Consider the following 19,897-nt stretch of genomic DNA (forward strand, 5'->3'; position numbering starts at 1 on the left):
GACTCATGGAAACTCTGCTCATACAGCTAATTTGTCAATATTAGAGTGGCTGATAACAGAAACTGGCTGACAGAACCTGATTTGAGTCAGTTTTTTCTTCTTTTTTTTTTTAACCAGGCTGTTTAGTGCTGTTCCATAGGGTACAAAGTCCTGTGCAGTGGAAGAGTGTCTCATTGTTAATAACCCACATATCCAACTTTATCTTCTGGTCTTGTTGATCTGTCAGTGTCAGCATTACGCAGAAGCAAGAGGAAATATAGCCAAACTGTTCTAATCAAGATGATTGACAGATCCTACTGACAGGCCTAATGCATGGTTTAATGTTCTATCTGTTCTCAACTTAATGCCTCAGGTGGTCAAAATGGCTTGTCACACTTTTCAATTCTGAATACATCCAACTTCTCCAATGAAAGAAAACCTGGATGTGTATTGAAGCTTGATTATATTAGGTTCATACCACTGGCGTGCTTCAATTGTGATCTTCATTTACTGCCTTCCTCTCTGCTTCTGTTCACAGCATGGAGAATTCGTTTCCAAAGGTATTAGATGGAGTGAAAATGGCAAGGATCTCTGAGGGAGAAAAGAGAAAAGCTGTGGTACCCTGGAGCACTATAGAGTCTAGTATACAGGGTGTTGCCATGGGAGGGCAGCATGGTGTGCATATCAGTGTCCCAACTGAGTAACTTGTGAAGACTTTTGAGGAGAAGATCTGTTATAGCCTGTCAGAACCTAAGCAAGATAAAGAGAGTGTTCATGTGATGGTATGACATAGTGTGCTAAAAGCACTCTTTCAATAGAAAATTCTTAATTATCAAACATACAATGTATTCATATGTATGCATGCAGCATGCATTAACCTACTACACTTCTGTGTTGCACTAATACTGTTGATGATGTCCTTCATCTGGTACTTTATTTGCTTTCCTTCTTGTGCAGATTTTCTTCATGTTACCTGAACCTTTCTGCCCTGCCTCTTTTCTATACATTATTTTTCTTATTCTTCACTAGCAATATTGCCAACAACCACCTATTTGCAGTGGTTTATGAACTACATATATACCTATGTGTGGTTCACTATATCTTAGACAAAGATTTTTAATGGAATGTAGATGAAGGCCAGGTTGATCTGCAGGTGCTAAGATTTAGTTTGGATCAATAGGTTCTGGTGTACTGGGATCTAGGATGGTGACGATAGCTGACGATAACATGCCACATATCTCCAAAGCTAGAAGAAACGGCTTTGAATAGCTTCATCTTGAAAGAGATAAATATATTAGTAGATTTAAAAATCTCTTTTGAACATTAATTAATGTATACATGTGTGAAAACATCACACGATATCACATCATGCATGTGATTTTATGCTTTAGTGTATCCATCAAATATAATCTGAAATAAAAATGAGAACATTAGTAAAAATTATTCTACCGACTTTCATTTACTTTTAAAGCAGGAGATAAAATTTCCCAACACCTGTATCAAAGATCCTCTGCAAAATGCTTCTAAGATTCTCCATTTTATCATTCTCACCACCAGCTACAACTTTCTTATTTTCCTTCTATTCTGTTAGATGCCAACCTACCTAACCCATACAGCCAGAAGCCAGGAGTCATGATTATGCCTTCCCCTGAGTCTCACCCTAGCCAATTCACCGAATGCCACTGATGTTACTTGGTATGCCTCTCTTGAGCCTGTTTTTTCCTTTTGCTCATTTCTATTTCTATACCTCAGTGCAGACTCTTTTCATTTTTTAGTGAGATTATTGCAAATGACGTTTTGGTGTGCAATCTTATTTCTTTCAATTCATTCTCCACACTGCTTCTAGTGATCCTTTGAACTGAAAATTTTATAATCATATTCCCCTGCTTAAAATTCAAGAGGTTCCCATTGGGGAAAAAAAAACCCTTCCTGACACTGTATACATGACTCTCAAGTCTCACCCTGAATGCTATTCCCTGATGATTTCCCACTCAGCTTCAATAACATTCCACATCCTTGGATTTGAATGGAATGACTTGAAACAGGTTTTTACTGAGTTCTGCCAGGGGTTTTAAAGATAATTAATTGTCTCTATTTGTCTTCAAGGAAGTTTGCCCTTGAAATAAACATAGAATAAGCAATGTATTTATATCTTGCAGTCAATGAGTTTCTAAAGTCATCAGAATTGCACTCTAGGTGAAGGAGATGAAAAATAGCACACAGGCTGCAGACTTACCAATCTCTCAATTTTAATTTCATGAACCTGATTCTACAGACAAGAAGGAATAACCTTCCCAATCATTTTTATAACATAAAATAGACAGTTGCTTTTAAAATAAGGAACAGAAGATGGGGATAAATGTGGACGTATGCAAAAGCAACTCTCAGTCCTCTTTAGGACCTAGATGAACTTTAAAATCCAGAAAATCCTCTTCCTCTGGGATGTTCTCAGTCTCTCAGATTCCTGGAAACAGTGAAAGGCAGAAATAAGTTCACACCACATGTTCTTGAGAAGGTCAAGTAGGCAAATAGTAGAAATCTGAAATCATTTAATACTACTTGAAAATAGCATTAACATTCTTGGTCCTTAGGTAACATTTTTTGTTTCAGCTTAAAAATCTTTGGGAAGCAAAAGAATTTTTCTGACTCTTTGCAACTGTGCCATAGGCCCATAATAGATATACCTTAATAAGTGCCACCTGACCAGATCTGTATATACATAGTCCAGAGAGCAAGAGAGAAACTGAATAATAATATTTAGAATGTGTAGTGGATAGCCATCCCAGCATTGGCCTGGAAGTTCCAACCCCCATTGAGGCTTCAGTAATGATCACGCCCACAAGGCGGGGCAGAGGAGGGAGCTGAAGACTGAGGATCAAGAGGAGGTGGCTCTCTTGGTTCCGGGACGCTGGACGCTGGAGGTAGACCGAGCAGAGTTCTCCAGAGAACACCGCCGGACTGCCCTATACCTTTGCCAGACCCTGCAACCTACCCCTTCATTTGTAAGTTACCCCACAAAATAAACCTCCCTTTTAACTATGTGGAGTGGCCTTAATAATTTCACCAATAAGAATGTATTCCTCATCTATTTGGGGGTATCATTTTGCTATCTTTCAGTACATTTTTAAGGAATTGTATATTCTTAAGTAGTAGACTACCTATACGCATTAAAGTTTATGTGATAGTCTGTGGTTTTATTTCACTGTGCTTATCATAGGACAGTACATAGGTTTGGATACAGCTGATAGTTAATAAATAGTAAATACTTGTATACTGTCATTTAATTGTGTCATACCAATCTGTAGATGTTTAGTGTTTGGACTTTAAGCTGCAAAGCTAATCCTTCTACCACCGTACTAATATTCCTATCACAGTAGATACATAGAAAACATAACATTGTTGTAGAATGTTAGTTAAAGATATGCTACATTTGTTTATGCTGTGGAACATTTGTTTAATGATACGAAGATGTGCTGTGTTCTTTTATGTTGCACTTGTTTAACTCTGTGAATCTGTGTTACTTTGCCTGTCTAAAAACCTGATTGGTTTAATAAAGATCTGAACAGCAAATAGCAAGGCAGGGTAAAGGATAGGCAAGGCTGGCAGGCAGAGAGAATAAAGAAGAGCAAAAATCTTAGCAGAAAGAACAAGGAGCAAAAAAATAAGAACCCAGCCAGACATGGAATAAGAAGGAAAGAAAAGATATACAGAAATAGAGAACGATTAAAGCCCAGAGGCAAAAGGTAGATGGGATAATTTAAGAAAAGCTATCAAGAAACAAGCCAAGGCCAGGCATTCATAAGAAAGAATAATACTCTGTGTGATTTATTTGGGAACTGGGTAATGGCCCCCCCAAAGAGTAAATAACAAAGAGTAATAAAACAACCAGCTACATAGCATATTCAATGTCTGTAATTTTCCTTTAGCTTCAACATTCACTGACCATGTTACCAAAAACATGTTTCTCAAAATAAGAGTATTTCCATTTTATTGGTAACTTGACAATCTGCATGGATCTCCCCTCCCCACCTTCCAAAAAAGAATAAGGTAGTGGTGTTTGAAGGGGCTTAAATAAAGAATACTTCTGTTCAAATAATCTTCCAAATTGCCTCGTTTAGGCTACTGAAATAATGCATACACTTGCACAGCAAGCTACAAATCATGATAACTAATGACCACCATTTTGTGCCGAGCTATACAGCCTAGGTGCAGATTAGGTATCCTGAAAGACAACCTTTTGTCCAAGTACCTTTTTTGAAACCTTAATTATTCTCCTTCAACTTACATTTTCACTGTCTTTGACTAGACAATGACAATCTAAGCACATTTCCTCGAAGTGTGCAATTTCCATAGAAATTGAAAGTGCACTCATAAATTTAAAGTTCAGCTTCTTGCTGATCATCTGATACTTTATTTCCAACACAGACCTAAAGGACCCATTCTCTTGTGGTGCTGAGAATGAGCACACTAGAAGAAAATGCTTCTCTGACCATTATAATGCTCTGTTACTTAGAAAAATACTATAAAACTTTGAAATCTTTTTGTTCTTTTATTTAAATGCCTTCTTTAAAAATAGTTTTTTTCTTCTCAGGCATTATGCACTGTACTTTAAAAGGCCATGAGCAATTATTTAACAGTAAATTAAAACATGACAGAATTTTTTAAAGAACATAGTTTATTAAGGTCATGGATTAAAAATAGTATTTCAGAGAATTTTTACATTCACATGGAATTGTCTAAAAAAATATTTAAGAAAAAGTGAAGTCTAAACTATTTTAAACTTATTTTGTTTCTAGACTCACCCATGCTACTTCTTCATTGCTTGATGATCTCTGTGCAGCAGACTTCTCCTCACCAGAAGGTTCCCAGGGCAAGCCTGTGTCTAACACATGGAGTCTGTAACTATGGAGTATGTCAAAGACAATAACTGTAATTACCTATAACATGAAACATAAAATGCAATTGTGTTTTACAGAAAATATATTGTTGCTTTCTCCTAGCTGTGGAGCCCCCATGTGACTGGACTAGGCCCTCTGGATAAGTGAGACAGTTGTTTAGCTTGAACTATTTAGGGGGCCCCTAGGCAATATGAGCCAGCTTTTTGGAACCCAGTGCCTATGGTGGGACACCTTGCACAGCCTTGGTACAGGGGGAAAGGGCTTGGACCTACCTCAACTGAATTTACCAGGCTCTGCTGACTCCCCATGGGAGACCTTGTCTTGGAGGAAATGGGAATGGGGGCTGGGTTGGGGGGGAAGTTTGGGGAGCAGGAGGAAGGAGGAGAGGGAGAATCCGTGGTTGGTATATAAAATTAATACAAAATTTCTTAATAATAATAAAAAGAAATTATGAAAGCATAGAATCAAATGTCCTTGGTTCCATTAATGAAGTTATTGCTTGACAGAGTTCTAAGAAGTTATTCAGGAAGTATTTGCTAAGCATTTGTTCTATGCTATGTATCATTTAAAGGAGGGGTAAGGGGCATGGACTCTCAGTTAATTGAGGATAGTGACTAGGATGATAATAGATGACAAAAAAATCCTTACAGGTAGAGACATGCAATAAAAAAAATAAAATAAAGTAAAATTCAGAGCATTGTGTTAGGAGATGTTTCAGATTTTTTATACAATAAAGAATACTTGGTGGGTAAAGAAACAACTGTAACTACTTCTTTTGCTCAATAGTTGCCACATGGTCAGAATTTGGCTAGGCAGCACATCCTATCAACATGGGCAGTGGAGGTGACTTGACTCAGAGACTTCACTCTGTCACTGACTGTTGGTGGTTCCTCTACACAGGAATCCTTCATAGTACAGCCGTGGTTTTCTCACAGTGGCAGATGATTCTCAAGAGTACATGTTCCGCAAGACTACATGAGGAAGACACCAGGCTCTGATTATCAGAGCTTCCTGAAACCTACAAAAAGAGTTTACTAACCTATTGATGGGAGGAATGGCAGATAATTTAGCTCAGCCGATTACAGAAGGTAATGAAAGAAAGTGATAAACAAAGAAAGAAGTGGTCAGAGAGGAACTCATTGATGAGTTGGCATTTAGGCCAAGATCTGATGGATATAAGAACGTCAAGAATAGGGCTCAACTATTATTCTTTCAATAATCACTGAATACGTTTAGCTTACCAGCTACATTAAAAGGTTTTAGGCATATATGCATAAATAATTTATAACTGTTGTCTTATTTTTTTCCCTTTTATATTTTGGCTTACTTCTTATTTTTTCAGGAGAGATGTTTGCTTTTGTTTCTCAGGTTTTGATTGTTTCTTAGGTTTTTTGTTTTGTTTTGTTTTATGTTTTAGAAAGCATCTCACTCTGTAGTCCAGGTTCACCATAAATTCACATCAGGCTCCAGGACGCTCTGAGTACAACTCTGTGGTACCATGACTGTCTCCAGAAGTTGACTATAAGGGAAGGTAGCTTTCAGTTTGTGGAAAGATATTGTGTGTTACTTTTAAAAGCTAGTAAAATAATCTTGTACCAAGTATAAATGTAAATGATAATTTCATCATTCCCATACTACATTGGGTTCAGTGTTTGTTATGATAATATGTTAAATAGTTTAATAGCATCAGGAGTATTTATAGCAAATGACTGTGTGTTTAAACTTTGTTGGGTATATTTATTTAAAATAATATTATCTGGCCAGGGATTTAGCTCAGTGGGAGCGCTTGCCTAGCAAGCACAAGGCACTGGGTTCAATCCTCAGCTCAAAAAAAAAAAAAAAATATATCAGGTAAGTTGGAAACAATTATATTCAGTAAACCTCTTTGAATTGAGTTCCATGTGAGATTAGTTCAAAGTTTCAAAATTGGTATGAAAATGGTCCCATTTACAGTTGAAATGATTAATTCCCCTCTAATGGTTAAAACTGGAAAACTTGAACTGTCTTTTTTTAAACTTTTTATTGGTTCTTTGTAAATGTCACATTATGTATCCAGACCTACTATCTCCCTATCCCCTCACTTCCACACTCTTCCCTTGCAACCCCCCAAAACAAAATTTAAAAGTAAAACAAAACAAAACAAAAAAAAACAAAAATAAAACAAAACAAAATACTAAAACTATTAAAGAAAATCTGTGTATAAGCTGCAGTATGGCCCAGTGATTCACACAGTATACTCTTTAATCCATATATCTCTACTTGTTGGTGTTCATGGCAATGAGTCATTGGTCTGCTTTGAGGCCTCTGACTTCTGCTACACCTTTGATACTTAGCCCTCACTGGGACTCCTCCTGGATATCCTTTTATTGCCTTGTGTCATGGAAATCATGTAGCTTTGAATCTGTAGAACTGGCCCCTTCATATGCTCCAGCAGTTCATAGATGTGATGGGTCTTGGGGTAGGCTACTTCATTCATAATCCTAGTTCTGTTCCTGGTGGGTAGCTGAGTTGGTCATCCTGCTAACTTTCCCTTGTCATCACCTCCTAGGGTGAGCTCTCCAACAATTCCCTGGCTACTTATCCAATGTAGCAGACAGCAAAGAGCAAGGTCTATACATAGACTCTTCTGTCCTATTCCCCGAATAACCACATAGAGAATTAATATTAAGAATAAATGCTTGGCTTATAGCTTAGGCTTGTTTTTAGCTAGTGCCTATAACTTTAATTAACCCATTTCTATTAATCTGTGTGCTGCCCAAGGCAGCAAGTTCATCTATGAACTTCCCATGTTGCTTCCTCCACATCTGGCTTGTGAATTCTTGTGACCTCCCAAATCTTCCCTATTTCCCAGCAGCATTCTTTCTGCCCCCAAATTCTGCCTAGCTATTGGCCATTCAGGGTTTTATTAAATATTTAGAGTTATACATATTCACAGTGAACAAAAGGATTATTCCACAGCAGGGGCCAGTTCTCTTGCACTCACACCACCAGGGACAGCTCTACTGTTTTGCCCAGGTGAAGTGCAGGGCCCACCCTCAGGATTCCTGCACTTGGTGAAGGGCAGGATCAGTACGATCAGTACTTCCATTCTCATGCCCCTGTATTATGGAATATTTGCTTAACTATGAAGAAACATTTTGCTTTTGTTTGCCTATGTAAAGATGAGTTGCATTTGTTTGTGCAGCAAAATATGTGTTTAAGTATGTAAAGATGTGTTGATGGTTTACTTTGCTTGCCTAAGGCACCTGATTTGTCTAATAAAACGCTGAAAGGCAGGGAGTGTAATTAGGAGGAGAAATTTGGGCTCCAATGAAGAAAGAAAAAGAGATGCTAGGGAGATGAAAGGGTCCAGACACAGAGGAAGCAGGAAAGTAGAACATAAAGAATGAAAGAACTGTACAAAGTCCAAAGGCAAATGTAGATGAATACAAACAGGTCAAATTAAGTTAAAAGGGCTAGTGGGACAAGCCTAAGCTAAGGCCAAGCATTCATGACTAATAGTAAGTCTCAATATCTTTATCTGAGAGCTGGTTGGTAGCCCAAGGGAAATTTTAACTGCACTCCTGAGGTTGGTCCTCACGCATGTCCCAGATGTCAAAGGGTGCAGGGCAGGGATGTGGGGAGGAGCATATTTCCCTGACCCTCGCTATTCCATGGCATGCTGGGGAGGGGGTGGGGCAGCTCTCCTGTGTTCTTATGCCCACAGACCATCTCACCTAAATCTCTGCCAATAGGGTCTACTCTAGGGAGTTGCCCATGTGGGGTACAGGGCCTACTCCCACAAAGGCTACTTCCGGTGGAGGGCAGGGCCAATTATCCCACTCCCATGACCATAGGGCCAGCTCTCCTACCCGCTACAGGCAGCGAAGGGAAGGGGAGGGAGAAGTCGTGAGGTCGTTTCTCCCTTGCTCATTCTACTGTATGCCTGATAAAGGGTGGGGCCAGATCTCCCATGCACATTTGTGACATCTGTCAAAGGGGTCAGCTCTACTATGGGACCTGATGTTGTTTTGTCCCTAGTTGGCATTGCAGATCACCCAGATTGGATTGGCCCTAGTGGCAACATGGTCCCCCAAAAGCAAACATGTTCCCAAGTGGCAGCCCAGACCCTGTGTATCCACTCAGCCTTCAATGGTAACAGGAGCTGTGGACATTGACACAGTCCTTGGCTGAGTTAGGGCCATAGATCCAGACATGGCCTATGGCCACAGTTCAGGACCAGAAGATACCATGACCCTTGGTAGCAGCACAGGTCACCCAGGACTACAAGAATAACTAAGAATAACATGGGTTTAGGTGCCAGCTTTGACTATAGACCTCTGCATGGCCTTTGATGGCAACATGAGCCATGGACAACAACTCAGAACCCAGCTACAGTAAAGCCATGCACTCAGACATGGCCCTCAGCATCAGTCTGGGCAGGATGTTACCATGGTCCTGGGTGGCAGTATATGAATCCCGAATCAGCATGACCCTTGTGGGTGCACATCCCTTGCACATTATCTTGGTCACAGGTAGTGTAGTGTCCTAGACTCCGGGCATCCACAGGGCTCTCGGTGGTAACAGGAGCCACAGACAACAACACAGACCCCAGAGCTGCATCAGAAATATGGACCAAGTCTTGGCCCGCGACAGCAGCCCAGGCACCAACATCATCATGGCCCTAGGTGACAAGCAGCGCATCTACTTCAGTCTGTTCCTTAACCACTCTCGCCTCTTTAGATCTGCCTCTCTCCCCAGCACAAGAATCATTCTGCCTCTTTCTCTCTACCATTTTGCCACCCTGTACTCATTCACCATTATGATGCCTGACTGCCGAGCAGCAGGTGGGTTCATGGGTCAAATTCTTCCCGCCACAACAAGCTGTGCCTGTCTTGTGGAGCCTGCCAGGCCTAGAAACGCCAGTTTGAGAGTGAAAGCTGTGCTTTTGTCCTAGTTTTGCTGCTGTTGTTGTTTCCTTTCAATGGATAGGGCATTTTATGTAAAAGAATAATAAGACAATAATTCCTTTAAGATTCCTGTGTACAAATATGGGGCGACACGTGCAACGATTATAAAACGTGCTTGCAGAAATCAGAGACAACTTCTCCACAAGTCATCTGTGGGAATTCAACTTGAATGAGTGAATCTATTAGATGGACAATGAAGAGAATAGGAGCGACTGTGGTAAAGACAAGAAGGGAATGAGCGTTTTCAGAGACTATGGATATGGACGGGGAAACGGCACATTTCAGAAAATTAAGGTGACCATGAAGCTCTTTGGGGGACAAAGTGTGAGTTGAACCTAAAATAGAGAGAGGCTTGAGCTGGGCTATGAGTAAGCGTTAGCGTGTCGAGTGAAGTGATCCGCTGAGAGTCAGTTTGATCCAGGTTAATGAAAAGACACAGGAACTTCAGTTCTAGTAATATTCTGCTGTTAGAGTCAATATAACAAGTAGAATTATGTTGAAGTATTCAAAATGCTCAATTTTCCTTTCATATTACATCGAATGCTCAGTTTAGATCAGAGTTACTGGAACCAAAATGAATGCGTTAAAATTCTGATACGATTACTTTTTCAGTGTGACCTTGGGTGAGATGCTTAATTTTTCTATGTCTCAATTTCCTCCACTGCAAGATAAGAATAATCACAGTCGACTTTTTTCATCGACTTGTGGAGAATTAAGAAAATCATTGTTTCTAAAGCATCTGGATCAGTGATATTTGTCTTCCATCTTGCTGTAATTGCACAGTGCTCTCTTTGTGGACTGGTGCCATGTTCCCCTCTAAGTACTGTCCTCCTAGTGATACACAGTTGCTGGAGGACCCATACTGTGGACTCCCGCCCCCAGGTTTCTGGAATTCAGGTCTTGTAAAGAGTGGACTATAAATAGAAAATGAATCTTATCTCTACCATATTTAACATCAACAAAGACAATTGTTCTCTTTTTTAGAAAAACCTTCTGAATAAACTACAGCCTTCGAAACATAAAGTCAATTTAAGCATAACAGAAAATAGTGAGAGGAATAGATCCCTGGATGTCATGTTTTTCTTTTGCTTATCCTGTTTTCTGAATATTTACCAGTCCCCCACCTGACAAGTTCCATTCCTTGTTTCTTTTGACCCTCTTCTCCACAACTCCCCAGATTTCTGAATCCTTCCTCACCATGTATGCCTTTCCCTTCTCACATCTAATCAGGGAACATCTATTAATATCTTCGTTAAAAAAATCCACTCTGGTCTTATATGAGTTTCTAATTGACAGCAATAATTTAACTTGAATCAAAGCTTCTCTGTCTTAGGTTATAGTTCTTCAAAGCCTTCTGTAGTAGAAGCTTTCTGTAATAGATGCATATACCCATATAACAAGAGTTCAAATGGTCTTACCCCATAATAGAGGACAGTGTCTATCCCAGACACCATAGACTATCAAATAAAAAGCTCAGTATCTGGTATGGCTTTCCTTTTTCAAGATGTTGGCCAATAGGGTTCCATAGATTCCCCATAAAACACACTATAGACTATTGCTATTGCTCTTGGTTACACTCTAGAAATTGATGATAATACCCTACTGCTGAAGCTATCATGTACTATATTCAGAAGACATCCTTTCTTGTTAAAAAATAACAAATTTAAAGGTAAAAGAGACATTAAAAATATATTTCAGCAGAGCCATTTTTAAGCTGTGGTCACTATGCAGACCATGTGGCTAACTTCAAGTAATTGTTCAGGACAAGAATAGGCTGTGAAAGGATAGGTGATCTTTACTTTAGGCACCTTGTTATACTCATGTTAATTGGCTGGCACATTTGCTGTAGGCAGTAAAGCTGCACTCTGGCAGGCATCAGAACTTCTTTGTTGAGGCCAATGGCTTTTGTTGTTTCTTAAGTTGGCATGTGTGTGCATGTATACAGTTTCTCAGCCTGCAACAGCCCAGTGCCTCCTGACTAGTTAGCATGGTTATCTAGGGGCAGCTGCTTTTTTACAGTAAAATAAGCAGCAACCAGCTGGAGAAAGACGTGCTGCAAAAGGAAAAGATATCAAAAGCCATTGCCCCTAGTATATAAACTCAAAACAACTTTCAATCTCACTCTTGGAAATTACAGGCTCTATATGGTGTTACTGTTGTTATTTAGCACTTATTGAGTGCCAACTGTGAAACAGACTCTGAATAGAATATAAAGAAACTACTCCTGTTTCCCAGGAACTCGGAAATTTAAATAAGACAGTCAGCAAATGAGGAAGGACACAGGTTCACTGTGATAAAAGACAGTGACTAATTTTTCACACATCTATGAGTTCTTTGTTCAGATAACTTGATTTTCTTTCCATTTAACTTTTTCACCTCTGGTATACACATGCACTCTAGCATTACCGATGTGCACACATATCAGCCATACTGAACAAGGGTTTCATATGAATGAGAAACAACAAAGCAGTGAGGGGTGGTCCGCAAATTGACATTGGATTTCTAGGGAACACATTCTGTATTGTTAAATGATAGGATGTAACAAACACCTTTAATTTTAAGCAAATCCAGATATTTTTTCCTAATAATGATACAACGGTCAGCTTTATTGAAGAGTGTTTAGATGGACACTAATTGTAAGAATGTGGGTGTTTAATCATCTTTGGAAGATTCAAAAGCAGTGTACTAATTGCTAATTATTAGTAATTTGGGGAAGTTTGTGGATTTGTTTTCAGTTAAGTCTTCCTTCATGTTTGATTTGTTAATTTGAATTTGTGGTGTATGTTCAAGAATAAATGTCAAATGTACTTAATACAAAGCCCACAGATCCATTATGTTTATTATTAAATCAATAAAAGAGTGCCCTATATGCTCCTTGCAAAAGGGCATAAGTACATATTTTTAGAACATAGTAGTCTACAACATTAGAAAAATCCTATTTCAAAAGCAATTCTTTTGAAACAGCCCCCTCTCAAGGATCACCAGTTTGACAAGCTGCACTCTAGACTTACAGCCATTGGACTGTGATCCTCCAAGCAAATGTGGAAGGCAGTCCATAGCCAAATGAAAATGTAACAGTGGAAATAGGGATGGTTGTTTGAATATGAATATTTAGTATTTTCCAAACATGAGGGAAGTAGGCTACATCATTCCTGTTCATGTCTGAGACCAAGGTGTTTCCCGGAGCTTTTCTAAAAATTCTTGATACTATTCATGATGATGATGAAGGAGGTGAGAACCTGCAAGTTGTGCTGAATAAGCTTAATAAATATCTATGACATCAGAGTGGAGGCCTTTTCAGAAACATGGGTGTTGGCATAGGAACATATTAAATCTGGAATTCCTCCAAAGGCATCAGGTTCTTATGAAAAGCTAAATTATGATCAAATATATCATCTACTTACCTCAAAGTATTCATGTCCTACTTTAGAACTGTAATTTAGGATCAGAGAGGTGACACACTCTCAGTTCCATGTCCCTATGTCACTTCTGTGGTCATCACATAGCTTCTTTTACTGACTTGAGATAGAATTCTATAGAACCTGTAAGTTCTGTAGAATTTTTTTACTATGTTAATCCTACCTATCCATGAGCATGGGAGATCCTTCCATTTTCTGATATCTTCTTCAATTTCTTTCTTTAGAGATTTAAAGTTCTTATCAAAAAGGTCCTTCACATGTTTAGTTAGTGTTATCCCAAGGTATTTTATATTATTTGCAGCTATTGTAAAGGGTGATGTTTCTCAGACATTTTATCATTTGTGTATAGGAGGGCTACTGATTTTTTTTAGTTGATCTTGTATCCTGCCACTTTACTGAAGGAGTTTATCAGCTGTAGGAGTTCCCTGGTAGAAGTTTTGGGGTCACTTATGTATACTATCATATCATCGGCAAATAGTGAAAGTTTGACTTCTTCCATTGCAATTTGTATTCCTTTTAATCTTCTTTTGTTGTCTTATTGCTCTAGCTAGAACTTCAAGTACTATATTTAATAAATATGGGGAAAGTGGACAGCCATGTCTTGTTATTGATTTTAGTGGAATCACTTTAATTTGATGGTGGCTGTTGGCTTGCTGTAAATTGCCTTTATTATGTTTAGGAATGTTCCTTGTATTCCTGATCTCTCTAAGACCTTTATCAAAGATTTTTTCAAAGCAATCGAAAGATTCAATGCAATCCCATCAAAATCCCAACACAATTCTTCACAGACTTGGAAAGAAAAATACTCAACTTCATATGGAAAAACAAAAGACCCAGGATAGCTAAAAGAATCCTGTATAATAAAGTAACCTCTGGAGGCATCACCATCACTGACATCAAGCTCTACTATAGAGCTATAGTAATAAAACCAGCTTGGTACTGATATAAAAACTGACATAAAGACCAATGGAATCTAACTGAAGACACTAACATTAATCCATGCACATATGAAGACCTGATTTTTGACAAAGAAGCTAAAACTATACAGTGGAAAAAAGAAAGTATCTTCAACAAATGGTGCTGGCATAACAGGATGTCAATGTGTAAAAGATTACTGTAGTTTGAGATTTCCTGCCTGGCCCAGTCAGGACAAATCTCTCTTACCCGCCAGTCCCATAGTCGCTCAGACCCAACCAAGAAAGCACATAGAAACTTATATTGCTTATAAACTGTATGGCCGTGGCAGGCTGCTTGTTATCTACCTTTTCTATCTTAAATTAACCCATTTCTGTTAATCTATACTTTGCCACATGGCTTGTGGCTTACCAGTGTCTTTACATGTTGCTTCTCATGGCGGCGGCTGGTGGTGTCTCTCCCTCCAACATTCTACTTCCCAGAATTCTCTTCTCTCTTGTCCTGCCTATACTTCCTGCCTGGCCACTGGCTAATCAGAACTTTATTTACACAGAGCGATATCCACAACACTTCCCCTTTTCTTTTTTTTTTTAAGGACAGTTTTAACTTTTACATAGTAAAATTACATATAACAAAACAATTATCAAGCAAGAATTACAGTTACAATATTAAAGAAGATATCCTATCTATCTTATATTTGTGAGTCTAAGGTTTTATATCTAACTTATCTTTTATCATAACTGAGGGAATTATAACTATCTAGTTTTTAACCACATCAAAGACCTCAGAAGGATATAATATTACCTGAGAACCGGGAGAAGGATGCAAGCAACTTTCGGGAGTCTTGCAGGGTAGACAGAGATAGCTGGCAGCCTGGACAGTCACCTAATGTCCCTTTGTAAAGTTGGGGCATTTGTCTTTAGCCCACAGGGCTAGAGTTCTTGATCACTTCTCTCAGTGTCCTGTAGAATGTCTGGCAGTTTCCTCTGTGAAGCAGGAACCTGAAGGACCATTTTGTCAAGCAAAGTTTAATGGTTACCTTTCTATGGGTCCTGCATGTCCAGTCGATCAAGCAGTCCAGGCAAGAACAGTTTCTTGCCCAAATGGCTATTTTGGTCAAGGTGAAGATAAGATATGAAGTGTCTTTAATGCCCATCCTCCTCTCTGAAGTAAATGGGTGCTGACAGGAGCAGACATGTCTCACTGTCCAGAAAGTCTAAATTTTAAAAGTATTTTAAATGCCATATTCTGTAGACCTTTGAAGTGTTTGAAGGTTACCTGTCTATCTGAAATATCTCTGTATACCTAGAAGACTTAACTAACATGGCTACAAGTATGATTATCATAGATGACTAATTATTAATCTATTTTTAATTATCCATTACAATTTTAAATGAGCTGTACAAACATAATACCTTAAACAAGAGTAGAAATATACACACAGTATAACAAAATTAACTTTAAGTTTGTATCAATAGACTAAAATCTATACCAATGTAAAACATTTTAAACGAGTTGTTGCTCTTTAGAAGTTCCTTAATCTACCCTTTCATCCTATTATATCTATATCATATCCCCTTTTTATCTTTAGAAAGAGATTGCATTTATAATCAACCTGTTTTAAATAAAATATTGGTTTTTCTCTGTCCCACACCAGAGGGCTCTTCTGATTTGGCACACAAGAATCTTTTGACCTTTTTTTTTAGCAATATGTCTGGGTTTAGAGAAGGAGTGAGCCAATTCCATCTCCAAAGCCAGCTGGGAATTTGGGCGTAGTTTTTCTTACTACTTTTTGCTGGAGGGGGGCACTGTATCTTATGGGAACACAAAGAAAATTTTAGGATTATGGAGTAGTCTGTAAGGGTAAACCTCTGAGCCAGTTGCCTTGAAACCATTCTGGATGTTGCATAATCTGGGCCATGGTGTTATCGGAGACCTTTCAGGTGGTCTTGGCTGATCAAACCTGATGTATCTTAATCTAGAACAAATCCACAGCCTCTGGCTTTCTGTGGAAACAAAAGCAGAGACTCTTTTTTAAAGCAACATATCCTTATATCCAAATTTCAAAGTCAAGGTACCTTTAAAATTTACATTTTTGTTTAACTCAATAGCTTTTATGATCAAATCTTTTTTTGTGGTTAAAAATCCCAAAGACAACACAAACCAGATTTTTTGTGTAATATCCATCTTTGTAAGACTGAAACACCACTGTGGCTGCTGGCTCCGCCCACTTCAGCTTTCCAACATGGCGGTGATACAGGTTACCGCCAGCTCTGGGTCTGGAGCCATGTGTACCATCAACTATCAGAAGCAGTTCTATCAAAGCAGCACATAGCCCAGAAACCTTTTTTTTTTTTTTTTTTTAAACTAGCAAAGGCTAAATCTACCACGCAGCAGAGTAAAGTGCCAGTTGTAGACTCCTCATTCCCGCCACACTGCAGGTCAGAAGCACACGCTAGGAACCCGCCATAGAAGCTCAAACCGGCAGGCTGCCGCTAACTTGAGAGAGACAATTAGGAAGCTGTTTTTAGCTCCGTCTTAGAATCTTTTTTCTCAGGTTTTAGGTGGAAACTCTTGCCCCATGTTGGGCGCCATTAGTAGTTTGAGATTTCCTGCCTGGCCCAGTCAGGACAAATCTCTCTTACCCACCAGTCCCATAGTTGCTCAGACCCAACCAAGAAAGCACATAGAAACTTATATTGCTTATAAACTGTATGGCCGTGGCAGACTGCTTATTATCTACCTTTTCTATCTTAAATTAACCCATTTCTGTTAATCTATACTTTGCCACATGGCTTGTGGCTTACCAGTGTCTTTACATGTTGCTTCTCATGGCGGCGGCTGGCGGTGTCTCTCCCTCCAACATTCTACTTCCCAGAATTCTCTTCTCTCTTGTCCCGCCTATACTTCCTGCCTGGCCACTGGCTAATCAGAACTTTATTTACACAGAGCGATATCCACAACAGATTACAAATAGATCCATAATCTGTCACCAGGCCAAAACTCAAATCCAAGTGGATCAAAGACCTCAACATAAATCCAGTTACACTAAGCTTAATAGAAGGGAAAGTAGGAAGTACTCTTGAATGCATTGGCACAGGAGATCACTTCCTAAATATAACACCAGCAGCACAGACACTGAACAGAACAATTAATAAATAGGACCTCTTGAAACTGAGAAGCTTTTGTAGGGCAAAAGACATGGTCAAGAGAACAAAAAAACAGCCTACAGAATGGGTAAAGACATTCCTCAACCCCACATCTGACAGAGGACTGATCTCCAAAGTATATAAAGAACTCAAGAAACTAGACATCAAAATATTGAACAATCTAATCAAAAAATGGACTGAAGAGCTAAACAGAAAATTCTCAAAAGAAGAATCACAAATGGCTGAAAGACATTTAAAGAAATCCTCAACATCCTTAATCATCAGAGAAATGCAAATCAAAACGACTCTGAGATACCATCTTACACCTATCAGAATGGCTATGATCAAAAACACTAATGACAGTCAATGATGGAGAGGATGCAGATCAAAGGGAACACTCCTCCACTGTTGGTGGGAATGCAAACTTGTACAACCATTGTGGAAATCAGTATGGTGCTTTCTCAGAAAATTGGGAATTGATCTACCTCAAGAACCAGTCATACCACTCTTGGGCATATACTGAAGGAATGCTCAATCATACCTCAAAAATACATGCTCAACTATGTTTATAGCAGCACTATTTGTAATAGCCAGAACCTGGAAAACACTTAGATGCCCAACAACTGAAGAATGGATTAAGAAAAATGTGGTACATAGACACAATGGAGTACAACTTAGCAGAGAAAAACAATGACAGCATGAAATTTGCAGGCAAATGGATGGAACTAGAAAATGTCATCCTGAGTGAGGTAACCCAAACCTAGAAGGACAAACATGGTATGTACTCACTCATAAGTGGATTCTAGCTATAAAGCAAAGAAAAATCAGACTGCAACCCACAGAACCAGGGAGGCTATATAGCAGGGGGGACCCTAGGATGACTGTGGCTTATATTAAGTTTTGGTTTTACTCAATTACTGGGCAAGCCTCAATGAAACATTTCACAATTAGGATAAAAATTTATACAGTATCAAGCTGATAATAGAAAAATAAATTTTAAAAAATTGAAAACATGAAAAAAAAAGAATTCTATAGTCATTTCTATATCCAGAGCTGCTTTGCCTTTTAAACCAAGATCCCAGAGTTCTTTCCTTTCTTATTGTTTATGCCTTTATTTCTACAGGAGTTAAGCCTATCAAGACCTGTTTTCTACTAACTCTGTTCTATTCTTCCAAAATTCTTATCTACAAATTAATCATTTTCTGTCGACCTACCATCATCAAATTTAAATGTATATAAACTATATAAACTCCCCTCACATAAGTAAATATGTTTGATTTTAAACATTCCTGAGTACTGTGTATATCCCCCTTACTAATTTTTAGCTTGACTTATTGAAAGGGTGCTCTATGTACTGTAGTTCTTTAACACAATTGCTTGCCCACCACTATGGCCAAACTGGAATTGTTCTGACTGAAGTCACTGCAGTTCTCTTAGTAGGTAATGTAAGAGACTGAACTAGTAAGGATTCTGCTTCATGTTGGTGGCTTTTCAGGTATTTTTGTTGTATTTTGCATACCAGCCAAGAACTACTGATAAAAAGAGGTATAAATATGTGTATCAAGATCTTGTGACCCTGTTCCTGGTTTGTTTCTAGACAGGTGCTCCATTCTAAATAGACCATTCTGGTCACCATCCCAAGTTGCAGACTTGCTCTTATCTGCTGCTCCGCTATGTTTTCATTGGCACTGACATGGTTTTTAATAAGCCTTCATCTATCTCAGAATTCTCTCTATGCTTCCATTGGCTTACTTTAAAAACATTGTTCTTTAAGAATTTCATGGAATGTATTTTGATCATATTAATCTTCTCTCAATTTCTCCTAGATCCAATTTTCCTTCCCTATCCACAAAACTTTTTTTTCTTATACTGCTTTAGTTAAGGTTTCTACTACTGTGAAAAGACATCATGACCATGGCAACTCTTATAAAGAAAAACATTTAATTTGGGTGGCTTATAATTTCAGAGTTTAGTCCATTTTCATTATGGCAGGACATGGCAGTATGCAGGTAGACATGGTACTGGAGAAGGAGCTGAGAGTTCTTCATCTTGATCACAGGTAGGAGAAGGAGACCATGTGCTACACTGGGCATAGCTCAAGCATATAAGATCTCAAAGGCCACCCCAACGAGGCTGCACCTACCTAACAAGGCCACATCTCCATATAGTGTCACTCCTCAATGGACCAAGCATTCAAACACATGAGTCTACAGGGGCCATACCTATTTAAACCCCTACACATACCTATCAAATCCAACTTGTGATGTTCATATACATTTGGATGAGTGGCCTTCCATTAGAGTGTATTGATTCCCCAAGTGGCTACCCTCTAAAAGAAAACTGACTCTTTTTCTTTTGGTAGTCATCAATGGACAACAGCTCCTGGCTTAGAAATCCATGATGGGATTTGTTCAGGCACGCACTTGTACTGATTTTGTGCATGCAGTCAGTCACAATTATTATGAGGACATATGTACAGCTATTGGTGAAATTATTAAGGCTACTCCACGTAGTTAAAAGGGAGGTTTATTTTGTGGGGTAACTTACAAATGAAGGGGTAGGTTGCAGGGTCTGGCAAAGATATAGTG

The sequence above is a fragment of the Onychomys torridus genome, chromosome 14 (assembly GCF_903995425.1).
Source record: "Onychomys torridus chromosome 14, mOncTor1.1, whole genome shotgun sequence".
Lineage (NCBI taxonomy): Eukaryota > Metazoa > Chordata > Mammalia > Rodentia > Cricetidae > Onychomys > Onychomys torridus.